General features: G+C 48.9%; 1 protein-coding gene across 11 annotated transcripts in view; it reads left to right on the top strand.

The window, feature by feature from the left end:
• ADD3 (adducin 3) overlaps positions 1-19,922 on the top strand; it is a 173,851-nt gene that overhangs the window by 11,275 nt on the left and 142,654 nt on the right. For 3 of the 11 annotated variants that reach the window (XM_019485981.2, XM_014594682.3, XM_019485979.2), the window contains exon 1: positions 3,148-3,244. The exons of 2 other annotated variants lie outside the window; for them this stretch is intronic. The gene's annotated coding sequence lies outside the window, so the exon portion shown is untranslated. 6 more of the 11 variants (XM_006263287.4, XM_019485980.2, XM_059730189.1 and 3 more) reach the window with 5 other exon arrangements.

Below are 19,922 nucleotides of genomic sequence, written 5' to 3'. Positions count from 1 at the left end.
CCTCTCCCCCATGTCGTAATTTCTTTCCCTATTATTGTGTAACACACATTGCAGATCACACTTTTATTACACCACGTAACTATTTTTATCTCTGCCTCACACCTTCATTTTCTCAAGGCAGTACTTTCAGGTGGAAGCTGCTACTTCATGTGCAGTTTATTATCATTCCCTAGTCCTGCATTGCAGTGTCACTGTCCTTTACCCAGATGAGGTTCTTTGGGTAGAGGTGCTATCTTTTATTAGATCAACTAAATAGTTGGAAAAATTGTTCTTTGCAAGCTTTTGGGCACAAACGCCCTTCTTTAGGCAGAGGGAAATGTTCTTTACCCACATGTGTGTGCTTAACTAGCAATGAGAGGAAGGAAAATATCCATGGTACCAGGGCTGGACACACACATGGGTGAACTGGGCCCAGACAGAAAGGGGGCCCAAAAATGGTAATTTTTTTCCCCTTGTCTGATTATTATTATCATTACCTCTGGCCAAGGGGGGCCTGATACTAAAAGTTCACCAGGCTCCCAGAGGCAAGTTATAAGACACTACATTTGTAACATCTGTATCTGATACCTCATGCAATGAGGGGTCAGATTGTCACCCAATCTCCCATTTTGGAGGCTGTGTACAGCTGTGCATTTGTGATGATCACAGCTATAAACTGCTTTTTTGTGTCCAGATCAGGTGAAAACTGTCACTTCTGTCTGCATGTCAGGAGTCTAGTTATGTCACTGCATGGCACATACACAGCAGCATGAACGCTGCGTGCCCCCACAGGCTGGGGGACACAGTGACCACCCGCAGGAGGCAGTGGCATGATGGTGGCTGTGGCAAGCAGGGAGCTCCTGCAAGTGGCTGCGGTGGTGTTGGTGGCAGCGGTAAGCAAGGAGCTCCTGTAGGCGGTGGCTGCAAGCAGGGAGCTCCTGCAGGTGGCTGCAGTGCTGTTGGCAGCAAGCAGGGAGCTCCAGCAGGCAGTGGCATGGTGGCGGTAAGCAGGGAGCTCCTGCAGGTGGTTGTGGTGGTGTTGGCGGTGGCAGTGAGTTCTTGCAGGTGGCCGTGGCAGTGTTGGCGGTGGTGGCGAGCAGGGAGTTCCTGCAGGTGGCTGCAGCAGTGTTGGCGATGGCGACGAGTGGGGAGCTCCCACAGGCGGTGGCATGGTGTGGTAAGCAGGGAGCTCCTGCAGGTGGCCATGGCCGTGTTGGCGGTGGCGTCAAGCAGGGAGCTCCCGCAAGTAGCTGCAGCAGTATTGGTGGCAGCGGTGAGTGGGGAGCTCCTGCAGACAGTGGCGGCACAGCGGTGGAGAGCAGGGAGCTCCCACAGGCAGTGGCATAGTGGTGGTGAGCAGGGAGCTCCTACAGGTGGCCATAGTGGTGCTGGTGGCAGTGGTGAGTGTGGAGCTCCTGCAGGCAGTGGCGGCACAGCGGCAATGAGCAGGGAGCTCCCTCAGGTGGCTGCAGCGGTGTTGATGGTGGCAGTGAGCAGGGAGCTCCCTCAGGTGGTGGCATGGTGGTGGTGAGCAGGGAGCTCCCTCAGGTGGCCGCAGTGGTGTTGGTGATGGTGGTAAGCGGGGAGCTCCTGCAGATGGCCGCAGCGGTGAAGCGGTGATGGCCGTGGCTGCGAGCGGGGAGCTCCTGCAGGCGGTGGCATGGTGGCGGTGAGCAGGGAGCTCCTGCAGGTGGCCATGGCGGTGTTGGTGGCAGTGGCAGGCGGGGAGGTCCTACAGGTAGCAGCAGCACAGTGGCATGGTGGCGGCGAGCAGGGAGCTCCCTCAGGTGGCTGCAGTGGTGTTGGCCGTGGCAATGAGCAGGGAGCTCCCATGGGGAGTGGCACGGTGGCGGTGAGCTCCCACAGGTGGCTGCGGCGGTGTTGATGGTGGCAGCGAGCAGGGAGCTCCCCACTCATGGCGCGGTGGGGCAGGGAGGGGATGGCGAGCGCCTCGCAGATGCTGCCAGCAGTGGCGGTGGTGGCCAGTGGCAATTGAGAACTGCCCGACGCTGCCGGCGGTGTCGGTGGCGGGGCAGCAAGCGGCGACCGTCCCTAGCTTCTTCAGCGGTTTTCTCAGGGGGCGCACCGCCAATCTCAGGGGGCACACATGCCCCCGCGTGCACCCCCGCCGTGTTGCCGATGCGCAGCCGCTTTGTGAGGCGGCTGCAAAAGTCGATTGGAAGGGTTGTTTCGGAAACGGCGCCGCGGTACACCTTTTCACGGCAGACTCTGCCCGAAGAAGGGCGTCTGCGCCCGAAAGCTGGCAAAGCGCAATTTTCCCAACTATTCCGTGTCTCTAATAAAAGGTCGCCCCGCTGCCCTAATGAACCGTGCCAGGTTTCGTGCCAGGTTTTCATGGAGCGGGGCGCGGTGACTTCAGCGTTCATCGGTTTTTCCTCAGCGGGTGGTGTCTTTTGGGGAGGGGAAGGCCGGCAGGGCGCTGGCTTTGGGGAAGAATCATGTAGCTTTAAGAAAAAATCTCTGCCAGCGCCTAGCGGTCATGCCGCGCCTCTGGGGCGAGCCGCGCACACACACACTCCGCCGGGCTCCCGCGCGAGCCGTGCTGCAGTGTGTGCGCGTGCAGCACTGCAGAGCCCGCGCCCGGAGCCGCACGCACCGCGCTGCGGGGTAAGCGGGGCTATTGCCTGCCTCTTCGTTTTGCCATCAGGCCGACATGCAAGGGGCACTGGCGGACGGGTGCGGGGGGTACGTTTGCAACCCGCTGGGCGGGAAGGCTGCTTTGTGAATCCCCCTGCTGAAGAGAGGATTGTATGTGTGGGGAGTGGGGTGGCGGGGAGGGATTTGACATCCCGCCGTGATGGAGCGGGTTAGACCCCGCAGCCCGTCCCCGTGAGGAGGCAATGGCTGCAGGGCGGGGAGGCTCGACTGGATGGGGCAGCAGGTGTGGGGAGCCCTGCGGGAAGGTGGCGGCTCCTGCCTCAGCGCTGAGGCGATGGGGGGAGGGGAGGAGCCCCCCCATCAGCGGCGGTTGGAACGCGGCCGACCGTTGGCGGGGGGCGTGGCCAACGGGCAGGGGGCGCGGCTGACCGTTGGCGGGGGGCGTGGCCAACCGCCGGCGGAGGGGGCGTGACTTCCTGCCCCCCGCAGGCCCCGCCCCCCCCGCAGGCGCCGCGAGGGAGGCACAAAGGAGCCCGCGGGGAGGTGAGTTCGCGTCCGGGCCCCGCCTCGACATGTCCGGCCCGCACGGGTGCCGCGGGGCGCGTCTGCGTGCACAGATGTGGGCTCTTTGATTGAAATCACTCAGGTGGGGGAAAAATGGTTCTTTGCCAGCTTTAGGAGGCTGCAGCCAGCACGCCTGGGTCTGACGGGGTGGAGGTTGCAGCTGGGGTGGGCTAAAGAAATAGGCAGACCGGGTTTTTGGAAGGTAAAGGTGATGTTTTTTTTATTAGACCACCTCAATAGTTGCGGAAAAATGTCTTTGCAAGCTTTTGGGTATAAATACCCTTTGTGGGGCTGAGGAAGGGTCTGCACGGGGGGTTTTCCGGCTGCTGCTGCTGCATTTACGGGCTCGGACGTTTTCCTTCAGTGGCCCCATAGCTCCTCGCGCCCCTTTTCCTCCAGTAATGCCTTTGGGGTCCGTGGTTGGTCTCAGGACATCGGCAGACGTGGTTCCGTGGGTGGATGTGAAATCTGTCATTAGACCAATCAAATGTAGTTGATCCGGCGCGTTTGCGAGTCTGGTTCACGCCGTCTGCTGGCAGCGCGTTCCCCGCGTCCGACCCACGCCGGGTGGAAAAGAGCCGCCTCGTCCGAGTCGAAACTTGCTACCTGCTCGTTTCATTTTGCGATCCCCGAGTTTTCCAGTCCCTTTGGAAAACCATGGCGTGGGTGCGTATACAATGAAACCTTGAAAATTAACTGTATTGCTGAGCTGCCGTGGGTCCGCTGGGAAGCTTAGATGACGCGTGCACGTGCAAAACTTTCTAGACCAGCGTCCAAAAGTGCAGTGTCGATGTGATTGCTTAAATCTGTACGTCGCCAGCTGCATCCTTGGAACGGCAGACAGCTTAAAAATTCAGTTCGGTGCCATATCCCGCACTGCTTTCCCATAGTATTTGAGTGCCGTCCAATAGTGCATTAAGTGACATGACTAACATCTGTCATGCGTGGTTCATTCCTGCCTTTCTTCTTGCCCCGGGGGTTAGCTGCGTGTGTGTAGCATTGCGTTTTGTTTTGGTAGTGGTGTTTAGTTTGTTTGGTGCGGTTTCTTCTCCTTTTCTCTCTCTGTGTGTGTCTAAATAGTAGAAGAAGCAAAATGTATAAAACATGGCTGTCATCCTGCATCTTTGGATAATTTAACGCTCTGCTGAGATCACTGAATGCCTTGAATATAAGGACCAGGTCATTGGGAGTTTTTAAGTGGTTAGACAAACATTGTTAAGGATGGTTTGGACAGGGAGGATCGTGCCTTGAGCAGGGGTTTGGATTGTGTACGGGCGGTCCCCTCCAGCCCTATTTCGCTGTGATTTGTGAGTTTGAACTTGGCTCAGGATTCCCTGGGAAGGGAGTGTGGAGCATTGCTAAACCGCTGACTTGACCAGCTGTGGGGGTGTGCTTCCAAGCAGCGGAGACTGGAGAGCTTTCAGATGTTACAGAGCATCTCCAGTACAAGTGCTGCTGCTTTCCTGCAGCGTCTCCTCTGCCAGTCTTGTCCAAGCACCGGGCAAACGTTGGGAAAGCGTTAGAGTTGTACGCTACCGTCATGTGAGTCTGTGCTGTGTTACCTGTTCCTCTAAAGGCTGTGTGTAATGTTGAATGGGAGCTGGGGAGAGGTTTTGTTCTTGTGGTCTCTACAAGAGAAGGGGCCTTATGGGTGTGGCATAGTTTGTCACTGCTGTTCTTTGGAGGCAGCCAGGAAGGAAGAGTTCAAATCATTTTATCAAGTTTCCTGGGTGGTATTGGTTGCTGTGACAATCAGCAACGAGGGAAGGCTTGGGCTGAGACTTTCGTGATGTATCCAGTACTTCATGAGGGGTTGAAGACCCCGGATTCCAGGATTACAGGCAGGTTCACTGGCATTGCTTGGGGAGTGGATGCATGCTGTTTGAGAAGCCTTTCTGACATTTTCAGCAAAATAAGCTGATGGTGCTCTGCAGCCTTTGGTGCTGGATTCATAATACCCCCTAGCTTTTATCATCAGCTGCTTCAGTGTTTTACAAAAAAAGTTGGTATCATTATTCTTATTTTACAGATGGGGAAAGCAACACACAGAGCCTGGCTGTGACTTATTTAAGGCTGCCCAGCTGGCCAGCAGTAAGGTCACTGATCCGAGTGCTGCATCCCACAGTGAATTGTAGGTTCTCAAAATTAGTTAAATAGCTTACTACCACCATGGTATGTGTTTAATAGGAAGGGTCTCTTGACAGATCATTGTATTGCTTCAAAACAGAAAACTTTTTAGATTTTAACCTGCCTGTTTCAGCCCTTGATTTCTGTCCCTGCACTTGAGTCACTGCCCTTTTCTTCATCTAGTAAGAGTGTTGGAAGGCCAAGGGGATCTGTGTGAGCAAAGGGGAGGGAGGAGCTATTTAGGAGCCAGCTTTTCAGAGAGTAAAGCTAGTGCGTGATGATGATTCCTCTGGGCAGAGCAAATGCAGGGCCCATCTTTAAGAAAGGGAAGGTTCTGGGGAGCTACAAACCAGTCAGCCTCACTTCAGTCCCTGGAAAAATCATGGAGCAAGTCCTCAAGAAATGCATTTCTAAGCACTTGGAGGAGAAAGTGATTAGTAACAGTCAGCATGGCTTCACCAAGGGCAAGTCATGCCTGACCAATGTGATAGTCATCTCACAGAAGGCAGGCTCTGTGAATGTGGGAAAAGCAGTGGACTTGACTTTACCAGAGCTTTTGATACAGTCTCCCACAAGGTTCTGGCAGGCAAGCTAGCGAAGTACAGATTGGATGGGTGGAGTGTAAGGTGGATAGAGAACTGGCTGGATGGTCAGGCTCAGAGGGTTATAATCAGTGGCTTGATGTCTAGTTGACATGCGGTATCAAGTGGAGTGCCCCAGGGATCAGTCCTAGGGCCAGTTTTGTTCCTTGTCTTCGTCAGTGACCTGGAAGATGAGATGCAGTGCAAGTTTTCAGATGGTGCCAAGCTGGGGGAGTAGCAGATGCAATAGAAGGTAGTGCTGGGATTCAGGGAGACCTTGACAGGTCTTTCTGAATTGGAGGATTGGATTGAAGGAGATCTCCTGAGGTTCAATAGGGAGAAGTGCAAAGTCCTGCATTTAGGATGAAACAGTCCCATGAGCTGGTACAGGCTGGGCACCGACTGGCTAAGCAGCAGCTCTGCAGAAAATGACCTGGGGGTTAGAGTGGATAATAAGCTGAATAGGAACCAACAGTGTGCCCTTGTAGTGAAGAAGGCTAATGGCATCGTGGGCTGCATTAATAGGAGTCTAGGGAAGTGATTCTTCCCCTCTGTTCTGCACTGGTGAGGCCACATCTGGAGTCCTGTGTCCAGTGTTGGGCCCCCACTACACAAAAGATGTGGACAAATTGGACAGAGTCCAGTGGAGGGTAGCTAAAATGGTTCGGTGGCTGGGGGACTTGACTTGTGAGGAGAGGCAGAGGAAACTGGGCTTGCTTAGTTTAGAGAAGAGAAGACTGAGGGGAGATTTAACAGCTGCCTTCAACTACCTGAAGGGGATTCCAAAGAGGACAGACCTAGACTGTTTCAGTAGTGGCAGACGACAGAACAAGGAGCAATGGTCTCCAGTTGCAGCAAGGAAAGTGTAGGTTGGGTATTAGGAAGAACCTTCCCACAAGAAGGGTAGTAAAGCACTGAACAGGTCGCCCAGAGAGGTGGTGGAGTCTCCATCCTGGGAGGTTTTTAAGACCCAGGTGGACAGAGCCTTGGCTGGGATGATCTAGTTGGGGATGGTCCTACTTGGAGCAGGGGGTTGGGCTAGATGGCCTCATGACATCCCTCCCAACCCTAATTTTCTATGATTCTGATCCTCAGTTTGTGACTGGTTGGTATAGTACTGCTGTCCTTTTGCACACTTTAGAATTTAATAGAATCTTACTTTTTACCATCTAGTCACTGGTTTTACTTGCTGAGTATGCTGATCACTGCTATAATGATGATGGGGAATGTGGCTTGGTTGTTACGTTTTCTGTTATTCTGTAGTCCAAAAAGCATGTGAGCTGTGCTCTATTTTTTAAGAGAATATGGAGAAGTTAGGATCCAAATGTGGGCAACAGAAATAACAAATGGCTTGGAGGACAAGCTGTATGAGGAGCGATTGGAAGAAATGGGTACATTCAGCTTGTGGAAAAGGGGATTTAATGGGGAACGTGATAGCAGTTTTCACATATCTGAAGGGCTGCCATAAAGAGGAAGAACACCTTTTCTCTCCTGCTGCGGAGCAGAACATACAGCAATGGCTTGAAATTGCAGCAAAGCAGGTTTAAATTGGGCATCTGGAAAAATTTCTTTACTGTTAGAACAGCGAGACAAAGGAATAAACTGTCTATGGAAGTTGTGGAATTTCCTTCATTGGAAGTTTTCAGTAAGATGTTGGAATAAGCATTGCCTGGGGATGATTTAGGAGAAGTAATGCTTGAAGTGTGCTACGAAGAGCAAGAGTTGGGAGCTCCCTCTCTCCTCCGGTGTGTATGCACACACAGTCACTGCTGGGAGCTCATGAGAAGAGCTGTGCAGCCCAGAGCAGGTAGAAAGTCGAGAGGACAGTGTTCAGCAGCAGGAAAATGAAGCGGAGCTCTACAACCAGCTTAGTTAGGAAAGAAGATTAAAGGAGCTGGGTTAAGTTTGTGGAGGAGATCACATGACAGAAAGGAGTGTTCTGGCTCTCCAGTTAGGTTGTGTGATATGTAATGTTTTTTGCCATCCCCACGTTGCAGAGTAGGAGGGTGATTTTGTTTTTTTTCCTTGCTTTTGGGCTTTGCTGGTTGCCACAAGGGGCTGGGAAGGATTTTATTTTCTCCCTTTGCTACAGGTATCAGGATCTTTTTCTTTTTCTCCCCCCTACCCACTCTCCCATATTCCTCAGAAGCATTGGGTTTGGATGTAGCCAGGAGTGAGGACTTTGCCTGGGGTGTCAGGGCTTGTGCTGGGACTAATAAACTCCTAGTCTCTTGGTTAGAGGGTCTTGGTCCTCTGCTTATGATTATACCAGTAACCACTTTTGGGATCCAGAAGGAATTATTTCCCCCACTGTCAGATCAGCATCAACCTTAAGGATTTTTGCCTTTCTCAGTAACAGGGGACATGGTCTGTTTCCTTTGGGTCTCAGATGTATTTTAGAGTACTGTTGCCCTTTAGTGGAAGGACTTGTGACAGTGCCCTTGTCTCCTGCTTTACTGGTGGCTGTTCTTGGCATTTTGGGGCAGTGTGCCTGGTAGTTGTGAGACAAGGTTTTTCCTTTCGTTCTAAAAATAGTTAGGCAGGCACTTGTTTAGGATAGTTTACATAGGGATGCTCCTGCATTGAGCAGAGGGTTGGATGAGATGACCTCCAGGTATAATTTTTCGTGATTCTAAAAGATGGCATGTAGCTACCCCAATGTGAAACAGTTTCGGACCTGAAAAAAGTTAGCTTCTACTATATGCTAACATGAAGCTAAGAGACTGGAGCTAAAGTAAAATAAAAAGTGAATTTACTTTTTAAAAATTGCTACAAACTTCTTCACTTGAGTTGTTTTTTGTTTTTAAAGGTAATATGATTCAAACATTTTTCCTTTATAATGCCTATCTGCATGGATCAGTTTACAGGATTGGGGGCTAAAGTAAAAATATGAAACTTCTGGATCTTTGCTGTATTTTAAACTGAATACGTTGTTACCTCTTTCCAAATTTTCACTGTAAATTATAATAGTCTACTTCTTTTGTATATTTTTGGAAATATTGTTTCTCCTGCAGTACAGTATTTTAATAGGCCATTATTTCCATATGCATTTGGAGAGAAGAGTATAGCCCTAAGTATTACATAGCTAATGCTGCACCTAATAACCCCTCCCGCATCGAGATTTCTTCATATGCTTTTGTTGTTTTGTTCATAAGGCAGCTGGCATTGCAAAACATACCAAATGCTATGTTTTGGGGGTTTTTTTGCTGTACCATTTGGCACAAAGTGATGAATAAAAGATATTCATCAATTTGTCAGTTCATCAGTTTTAAAACCAACTTATTTGCCCTGTTAATGTGGTTGGAGTAAATTGTGGTGTGCAGTTTAATTTATATATGTAACTTTTGTGTTCAATTTTTCAGTAATTGGCATAGAGAAGAAATACCACTTTTCATGTTCTGATGCCTGCCCCCCCTTCCCCCATTGCCCCTTTCTAGCCAAATTTCAGATGCACCAGAACATTGCATGCTGCACAAACTGAAATTCATAGATTCATAGATGTTAGGGTCGGAAGAGACCTCAATAGATCATCGAGTCCGACCCCCTGCATAAGCAGGAAAGAGTGCTGGGTCTAGATGATCCCAGCTAGATACTCGTCTAACCTCCTCTTGAAGACCCCCAGGGTGGGGGAGAGCACCACCTCCCTTGGGAGCCCGTTCCAGACCTTGGCCACTCGAACTGTGAAGAAGTTCTTCCTAATGTCCAATCTAAATCTGCTCTCTGCTAGCTTGTGGCCATTGTTTCTTGTGACCCCCGGGGGTGCCTTGGTGAATAAATACTCACCAATTCCCTTCTGTGCCCCCGTGATGAACTTATAGGCAGCCACAAGGTCGCCTCTCAACCTTCTTTTGCGGAGGCTGAAAAGGTCCAGTTTCTCTAGTCTCTCCTCGTAGGGCTTGGTCTGCAGGCCCTTGACCATACGAGTGACCCTTCTCTGGACCCTCTCCAGGTTATCCGCATCCCTCTTGAAGTGTGGTGCCCAGAATTGCACGCAGTACTCCAACTGCGGTCTGACCAGCGCCCTATAGAGGGGAAGTATCACCTCCCTGGACCTATTCGTCATGCGTCTGCTGATGCATGATAAAGTGCCATTGGCTTTTCTGATGGCTTCGTCACACTGCCGGCTCATGTTCAACTTGGAGTCCACTAGGACTCCAAGATCCCTTTCCACCTCTGTGCCACCCAGCAGGTCATTCCCTAGGCAGTAGGTGTGCTGGACATTTTTCCTCCCTAGGTGCAGCACTTTGCATTTCTCCTTGTTGAACTGCATCCTGTTGTTTTCTGCCCACTTGTCCAACCTGTCCAGGTCTGCCTGCAGCTGTTCCCTGCCCTCCGGCGTGTCCACTTCTCCCCATAGCTTTGTGTCATCTGCAAACTTGGACAGAGTACATTTGACTCCCTCGTCCAAGTCACTGATGAAGACGTTAAAGAGTATCGGTCCGAGGACCGAGCCCTGCGGGGCCCCACTGCCCACACCCTTCCAGGTCGAGACCGACCCATCCACCACAACTCTTTGGGTGCGACCCTCTAGCCAATTTGCCACCCACCGGACTGTGTAGTCATCCACATCACAGCCTCTTAACTTGTTCACCAGTATGGGGTGGGATACTGTATCGAAGGCCTTCCTGAAGTCTAAGTATACGACATCCACCCCTCCTCCTGTGTCCAGGCGTTTCGTAACCTGGTCATAGAAGGAGACTAGATTGGTCAGGCACGATCTGCCTGCCACAAACCCGTGCTGGTTTCCCCTCAGCATAATTTGCCCTGCCGGGCTCTCACAGATGTGAGCCTTGATAATTTTTTCAAAGACTTTACCAAGGATGGAGGTGAGACTGACTGGCCTATAGTTGCCCGGGTAATGAGGACTAAAACTGTTTCTTTTTTTTAAATGTCTTGTGTAAATATCTGGCTCTTATATTGTGTGGGCGGTTCTGTCACTTGGGTTACTAGAAAGGCTTGATCAGATTTTTAAGTACATTAATGCATCCATTTGGATGTGAAAGTACCTTAATTATGGCATTGTTTTAATCTAAAACCACAGTCTGCTCCCTGGTTAAGAAGGCTAATAATCTGGAAAATGCTTCTCTAACAGCAGTTTACTTTTATGCTTAAGCACTTTAACCCCTTCTTATTTTTTTACTAACTACTTTAGTTAATAATGTCAGAAAACTTCAACCTATTTAGAGACTAAAGTTAGATTTTTTTTCCCCCTGCATCTCCATTGCTTAGTATATTTCCACTTAATTGGGATGACAGTTTAATTAAGATATTTTCTTAGAATATATTAAATATAATCCTGATGAAAGGCAATGACTGCTGCAGAATAGGGATGGTATTAATATAAATTCTATTTAATAGAGGTACAATCAGCTGGTGTTAAGTGATGTTTAGATGCACATTGCAGTGGTCTGTGCTCTCATCTGTTTAGGCTGTTTGCCATTGAGCACCAACATCTCCCAGCTGGGATGCCCTAGCTGCCTGCTCCATCTTGCATGCTCCAAGCCTGGTAATGTTCTGTTTAGCCTGCTCTGACATCTCCCTCAAGGTGCCCTCAAGACGTTGGCCTTCATTATGCTTGAGAGCAGGATGTCTCTGAGTGGGGTCACCTGCATATTTCTGGGTTTGGAGCCTACAGGTAGGCAGGAGATGCTTAGAAGAATCCCAGTATTCACTGCCCCTGGGATTAGCAAGGACTGATGGGAATATGTGCCATAAACCAGTGGAGATCAACCTTTTAGAGTGGCCAACCAGGTGCTTGCAACCCAGCTGCACTCCACCCCACTCCCCTCTGGTAGGGTAGGGACAGGGTAGGAAAGGAGCGGGGCTGGGGAGTGACTACCACTGTTGATGCGAGAAGAGTACCTCTGGCTGCAGTGGGGATCAGTGACAGGGCAGGGAAGTAGTACCCAGCAGCTACCTGTACAAATGCATAGTACAAGATAGTTATTATCCTCAAAGAGCTTATGGCAAAAACAGGGTTGCCCTGTGCTAAAAGCACATGTAATTATTTGGAATCTGTTGCAAATCCCCTTTTAATCTTTTGATTTAAACGTATATACAGAGAAGTCAGTTAAAATTCTTCTTGTAACTTTATAGGCCATTATTTTGGTAAATTGTCCTGGGCAGGTCAAAGATGGTTCACTGTCTACAGTTTATTAAGTAACTGAAAGCTACTGCCCTCTGTGGATGATTCTAATATGGTATTATTTAGAAATTCAGGTTATGCATGTGCAGCCCAACCCCATGCTGCAGTTTCTTTTAGATCAGAGTCCTAGAAAATGAGGGTTGGAAGGGACCTCAGGAGGTCATATTTAGTACAAACTCCTGCTAGATATGCCCCACCTAAATCATCCCAGCCAGGGCTTTGTCTACCCAGGTCTTAAAAACCTCCAAGGATAGAGAGTCTATGCTGTCTCTGGGGAGCCTGTTCCTACGAATGCAGCCCAGTATGCTATTAGCCTTCTTTGCAAAAAGGGCACTAAATATGAAATGTGGGGGGTTTTCCTGTTTGTTAGATATCTGGGTGAATACAAGTTAGAATTCTCATTGACTGTTGATTTGAATCTTAAAACTTGTTTTATAGTTGCTACAGGGCTTTGTTTTGTATTCAAAGGAAGTATCTATGTTCTATATTAAATATCTTAAGGGCTGAAAATGTACAGTTAAAATGCTTTGCAGACCTCCAAATATGTATTTATTGGAATAAAGAATTTTTTTATAAGATTGAAAAAGCATCCAAAATAGATGATTCTAATAAAACTTTCATTAGTTTTTTGTAATAAAAAGGCAGATATTTTAGCAACTGATTAGGAAAAACTATATCCAGATGTGATACGTTTTCTTATTTAATAAAGGCTAGTATTGTGCTTTGAAAAACAATTGGCAAGAGGCAAACTGCTGTAAACCTATTACCAGCAAAACATATTTTATGAGTTTTTCTTATCAATGTAATCAAAATCAAACTTTTTTTAATTAACAAAAAAAATGTGATTTCCCCTTCCCTTCATAACAGCTGGGTTTTGTTCATGAAAAAAATAACTTCATGTATTATTTTCATAGCTTCTGTGAAAATGGTCCTGGGTAATATGGCGAGATATGGCTTTAGAATAAAAGGTGCACTATTTAGGCCCAAATTAAGGTCTCCCAGTGAAGTTTTGTTTTTCATTTATTTATTTATATATTATGCTCAGACTTGCAGCAGGCACTGTGTAAGAACAATATAGTGTGTCAAGAAAAAACTTGAAATAAAAATTGACTAGAATCAGAAGTTGAAGCCAGTCAGTTTAGTTTGTTTGATCTAAAGCTCAAACAGTAAGAAACACAATGAATTCAATTTTTGAAGTCCTTGGTTTTAATAATCAAGGGTTCATGTTACGGCATGGATAGGGAGAAGCTTTAAATTATAAATATAGATTTCATGGACATTAGGGCTGGAAGGGACCTCAGGAGGATCGTTGAATCCAGCCCCCCGCCCTAGGGGTGGGAAGTCAGCTAGTGTCAAAGGATCTGAGCAAGATAGACGTCCAAATGTTTCTTAAAGGTGTCCAGAGTAGGTGCTTGCACCACCTCTGGAGGGTGTCTATCCCAGACCTTGGGGGCTCAGACAATAAAGAAGTTCTTCCTTATGTCTAGCCTGAAATGGTCTTGCAGGAGTTTGTGACCATCTGACCTTGCCATCCCATGGGGCGCTCTGGTAAACAGGCATTCCCCCAGATCCTGATGTACACCCCTTTATATACCAATAGGTAGCCACCAGGTCCCCCCCTGGGCCTGCGCTTTTCCAGGCTGAAGAGTCTCATGGCTTTCAGCCTCTCATCATAGGGCCTATTCTCTTGCCGTCTGATGGATGAATGGCTCGTCTCTGGACTCTCAAGTTTTTCCACATCCTTTTTAAATTTGTGGAGCCCAGAACTGGATGCAGTACTCCAGCTGCGGCCTCACCAAGGCCGAGTACAGCGGGAGGATGACATCCTGGGATTTGCTTGAGAAGCATCTATGGATGCAAGCCAGAATTTTGTTCGCTTTACCAGCTGCAGCATTGCATTGGTGGCTCATGTTCATCTTGTAGTCAATCATGACCCTCGGGTCCCTTTCGGCCATGCTGCTAACAAGCATAGCACTGCCGAGCCTATAAGCTGCCGCGGGGTTTTTACCTAAGGTGGAATGCCTTGCATTTTTTTGGTATTGAATGCCATCAGGTTTTCGTCCGCCCATTTTCTGAGCCTGTTGAGGTCGGCTTGGATCACCAGCCTATCCTCGGATGTAGACGCTTTACACCAAAGTTTGGTGTCATCGGCGAGCTTAGCCAGTCCGCTTCTGATACCAATGTCCACATGATTAATAAAAAAGTTAAAGTATAGGCCCAAGGATGGAGCCTTGGAGGACCCCACTGGTCACGCGCACCATGATGACTTGCTTCCATCGATTACCACTCTCTGGGTCTGACCTCAGAGCCAATTCCCCAGCCTTCAGACTGTGATGTGGCCAAGGCCGCAGTTGGCCAATTTTTCCATGAGATCATGAGACACCAGATCAAAGGTTTGTTGTTTTTTTTTTTGGTTTTTTTTGTTTTTTTTTTAAGTCAAGGTATATGATGTCAATCTCTTCTCCCTTGATATGTCACCTGGTCATAGAAGGAAATGAGATTGGTCAGGCAAGACTTACCTGTGCTGGCTGTCCCTCAGGATCAGCCAGCTTGTCAAGAATGGACTCTTTGATAATTTTTTCCAAGATCTTCCCTGAGAGAGGTCAGGCTGATAGGCCTGTAGTTCCCCGGATCTACTTTCTTCCCTTTCTTGAAGATGGGCACCTCATTGGCCTTCTTCCAATCTTCGGTCATGTCACCCGAGTGCCACGAGTTCTCGAAGATCCGTGCCAGTGGCTGAGCTATGATGTCTGCCAGCTCCTTAAGTACCCTGGGGTGTAAACTGTCTGGGCCAGCTGACTTGAAGGTGTCCAGCCTCAAGGTATTCCTTTACATGGTCTACAGTGATGTAGGGTAACAATTCTCCCTCACCCTGGCTGTCCCCTCCCATGTTGAGCAGGGTGGTCCCTTGGGGCTGGTAAAAGACCAATGCAAAATAGCCATTAGTTTTTTCCTGGGTGTCTGTTGTCAGTTGTACCATTTGGTTTAGCAGGGGTCCAATGTTACCCTTGCTTTTCTTCCGGCTCCCCACATATCTAAAAAAGGACTCTTTTTATTGTCCTTGATACATATAGCCAGTTGGAGTTTGGTCACAGCCTTGGCTTTCCTGGTTCACTCCCTACAGGTGCAGAATACTCCTCCTTTTGAGGTGGGTCCATCCTTCCATCCTTTATAGGTCTTTCTTTTTAGATGCAGGAGGTCCACAAGTTTCCTGCAGAGCCAAGGGGGTTGCTCTGCCTTTTTTGCTACCTTTCCTCCAAGATGGGATTGACATTTGATTGTGCTTTCAGGATCGCTCCGTTGAGCAGCCAACCACTCATCCTGAACTTTCCTCCCCTTCAAGTTGTGGTCCCTTAGGGCCTTGCCAGCAAGCCTCCTGAGCTTGTCAAAGTCAGCTTTCCTGAAGTCGAGGACTTCTGCAATGCTGACTGACTTGCCAGCTTTGCGGTGGATAGTGAAAGTGATCAGCTCATGGTCGCTGACTCCCAGTTTCCCTTCGATCATTAGGTCGCTGACTAGATCATCCCCCTTTGCCAGTACCAGGTCGAGCAGCGCTTTGCCTCTTGTCGGTCCACAGACTTCTTGAGTCGGAGCTCATTCACGCGTGTGAGGAAGCTTTGCGACCTTTCGGATTTGGCTGAGTGCTCTTCCCAAGAGATGTCTGGGTAGTTGAAGTCTCCCGCGACAACCATGCACTGGGAGTGTGCAGCTCCAGCTAGTTCCTTGGTGAATTCCTGGTCGAGCTCTTGTTTCTGATTGTAGTAGACTCCTACCATTGTGTCCCCTTTGCCATGTTCACCACGGATTTTAACCCAGAGGATCTCCAGTCGTCCACTCTGGGTGCCAATGTCAGCTTGCAGGGACGTGTAGTTTTCTTGACGTAAAGCTACTCCCCTGCCTCTTTTATCTGCACAATCTCTCCTATACAGGGAGAGATCTCCTATAGCTGTCTATACCTGTGGCCCAGTCATAGGTGCAGTCCCACCAGATCTCCGTTATCCCTACAAGATCATAGTTGTTCTTGTTTAGCAGAAGGACCAGTTCCTCCTGTTTGTTCCCCAAGCTCCTGGCATTGGTGTACAGCCATGTAAGTGTCCCATTGGAGGCCTTAGTCTTCCCTACACTCCCAGGAGGACATTGTTTCAGGGCTGGGATAAGGGTAGATTCCCTTGAGTGCCTTAGCCTGCTGGATTTGCGAAAGTTGCCCAGTGGGCTTGCTGTGGCAGTAGTCCCTCCATTACCCGGTGGGCTTATTTTAAAGCCCAGTCGAGCAGGTCAGCCATTCTGGCTGAGAAGAGCTTGCATCCCAGTTAAGTGAGGTGGAGGCCATCTCTTCCCAGCAGACCACTGCCTCTCACACCGGACTGTGATCGTGGAAGCCAAAGCCTTCACGATGACACCAGCGCCACAGTCTTTGGTTGACTACCTCAATCCTCCTCTCCCTCCTTGGCCCATAACCTGAAACCAGGAGGATTGAGGAAAACGCCACTTCTGCCCTCAACCCCCAAAGCCCTGTAGCCTCTTATGGCCTAGCTGGGATTGCTCCAAGCCATGTCATTCGTGCTCACATGGGTAAGGAGCGTAGGGTAGTGGTCGGTGAATAAGGTATCCTTAAAATGATGGTGGAGTGCATTGAGGCTGCTTTATTTTACATCAAGTTTCTTTTTCTGATTAAAAAATACTTAGGAAAACTGAAAAATTATTTGCAGTGAGTGATTGGTAATGGTACACCGTTCAGAATGATGTTCTTGTTCTCAAGCTTGAAACGTCTTGGTCATCAGTATCTGCATAGCATCTGTATGCCCAGAGGCAGCTCTGTTTATTGAGGACATAAAGGGTGGAATCCACCAAATGTCTTGGTTTTACTCAACTACCTTATGGCTCAGCATTTCTGCAGATATATTGTACCATTCTTACAGGAAGTACCTCAGGATTATAAATTAAATCAAAATCACTATTGATACAAAGTCAGACTCTTGACTGTTCCAACATAAGATGGAACAGTCCACTACAGTGCTTTGGTATATTCCTACCTGGACAACTGGTTGGTGCAGAGACAGTCTCATCAGGTACAAAGCCTATCCTTCTCATCTAAAAGTAGTGGAGATGCAGGGGCTTCAGTCCACCTGTCCCGCCCTCCATTGTAGGCTGGGCAAACCCCAGCCTGAGCTCCCTCCCCTCCCTTCTCCCCTCTCCCATCCTCAAGACAACACCAGACCTGGGAAGGGTGACAGGGGAGCTAAGGGGGAGAGGCTGTAGAAATGCAGTCACTCCAAGCTGGAGCCTGATCTCCCAACCCCCCCAGACCCAACAGCGAATGCTTGTTGGGTTGGGGAGATCACTGTAACTCATGGGACTTCTTGTGAAGCGCCATGAGTTACAATTGCGGGGGGGTGGGGGGGGCTGCATGTCTGTCAGCACCCTAAATGTGCAGACATCAAGCCATTCAAAGACTAATTCATTGGGGGCAATTCTAGCCTCCAAAATGCTATCGGTTACTGACTGAGACAAGTTTCAGTACTAAGTGACTTGTGTCTGCAAACAGGCTCCAACCAGAGTACTACAGCAAATTGGTCATGCCATTAGGTTGCTTTGTGTTTTGAATCTGCTGAAGGCAGAACTGCCACTTAGGAACATACAAGGCTAGCTAAGACTGTGTACACCCCATAGAAACATCCCTTGGATGTGCTTCTGATTTTTATTCCAATTAGTACTGTCAGGCCTTAAATGGCAGCAGGAAGCATATATACACATCAAGTTAGAACTTGGCAGCCTGGAAGACTTGCAGTGCGTTCCCACAGTATACCTTAGGTTGCCTGGCACAGGTTGCAATGGATGACATGTTTTACAACAAGCAGACCAGGGCTGGATCTCTCTAAATACCCCCTGTCTTGTATCAAGAGCCCATCAGATTCTGGTTCTTGTGCATCAGGCATGAGATCACCCTTTCCACAGTACACTTGGCCTGCAGGACAACTTGGCACACATCTGAAGCAGACACTTCTCTTTGAGTCGCAACTGAGAGAACAAAGATCCCATTCTTCAGAACTTCTTCTCAGAACTGGAAATAGCCCCAGAGAGACTTCTGTACAGTGTAGACCAACAAGAAGTGCCAGCTTCTCAGGCCACTTCCTGAATAGTCCACGGTCCATGTTTACTGCCTTCCTGATCCCATAGACTGGTAGGTGGAGCTGTAGGACTGCTGTCCATCTCCATAGCACTGTGATACATCCAATAAATAGGGGCCTATCTAAATTGCAGAGACGAAGGGTTTTTCGTGGTCTGCTTGTGTCATGCAGAGCCCACTTTCATGGGCATTTAGTGGGGGGCCCCACTCCTCTGCCATCTGGTGGAGAGGCCCCAGTGAGGGGAGGAGGAGCAAGGGGGCAACCACCATCTTGTCTGCTACGCTTCATGCCACCCCACCAGTTAGTGCTGTCCTTTCCTGGCAGCAAGGACCACTGGCTCCCTCCACAGAGTCAGCATTTTATTTTTATTAATTTGTTGTTGTTGATTTCGCAGACAATCCTGGATTTCACAGTTTCTGCTAAACTGTGAATTAAGTAGGTCCCTACCAGTAAGGCTAAGCCAAATCATTTCGGTAGCCATAGCTTAGCCAGGAGAATTTTGGTTCCCGATCTGTCACATCTCTTGTCTGCCCAACCCAAGATTTGTCAGATTTTCAGCTGCCGATTTGGAGAGAGCGTTCAGTACACAGACCTGCAAGCTTTCCACTTCATAACCTGGGTGCTGGCTGGATGTTGAGCATAGAAGGATTGTTCTCTTCACCTATCCATGGCATAATTGTCAACAGCATGAAAACTACTATGAGCAAGACTTATCAGGCAAAGGGGACAAGATTCTCTTCCTGGCACAGTAAAACAACCTGGACAGCCTTCTGGAGTTGCAACAGAGTGAGCTTTATATAAACATAAGCAGTGCTACGTAGTCCTCCATTAGAGGATGGCAGGCCAGTCACAGCCCAAGCGGAATTGTTCTACCTGACTCGGCCATTTCCACCACTAGACAGTCAGAAAATACTAATTCCACTGCAGAATCTTAACCTAGTTCAGTTCATTGGCCAACCTTTTGGTCTGATAGTATCATGTTGTATTTATTAGCAATAGCTGTCGTTTCAGCCAGAAGCATAGGGGACATGCAAGAATGGTGAGTTAACTACCGCCCTTTCCCCTTCATGTTTCTTCCCTTAGATAAATGTCTTTAAGGATGCAAGCCAATTTTTTACCAAAGGCAGTCAGAATCTTTCACCTAACCCAGGGGCTGGCAACATATGGCCCAGAGGCCAGATATGGCCCTTGGAGCCACTGGATCTGGCTGGCAGAGTTGAGCAGAGGCAAAGCTTTCCAACTTTGCCAAAAGGTTTATACTTGGTTTCTCTTTAGGTTGCATAAATCATTCGGCAGAATTGGAAGACTTTGTTTCTGCCCATGCTGGGCCTGGGCAGCTGAAAGCTGTGCCTGCACTGCTGCTGCTTCTCCCTGCTTCCTGACTGCAACACAGATGCAGCTTTCAGCCAATGAAGAAGTAAACTGGGACTGGACAGCTTTCCGCTGAGCCCACGCTGCATTTGGGAAGGGGAGGAGGAAGCAACACCAGTGCAGATACAGTTCCCAGCTGCCCAGCCCCCCCACTTACCCCTGCCCCCACTAGCTGGAAGCTGCGCTTGTGCCCCAGACAGAGTGGCTGGGTGCAGCTCCCATTGGCTTGGCCCTGGTATGAGTACAGGCAAAACCCCCTTGCTTTTGATGCGTCACCAAAGCCACCCAGGCTGTGCCAGAGTGGACACAGCTTGTTCCAGCCTGTAGCTTGAAAAGATTGTGGGCCCCTGACCCTAAACCAAGAGATTCAGCTTCTTCTACCCCCCATCTCAAAATCTTGTGTTCCTG

This window comes from Alligator mississippiensis, chromosome 6, assembly GCF_030867095.1.
Source record: "Alligator mississippiensis isolate rAllMis1 chromosome 6, rAllMis1, whole genome shotgun sequence".
NCBI lineage: Eukaryota > Metazoa > Chordata > Crocodylia > Alligatoridae > Alligator > Alligator mississippiensis.
This window is presented reverse-complemented; position numbering and strand designations above follow the sequence as displayed.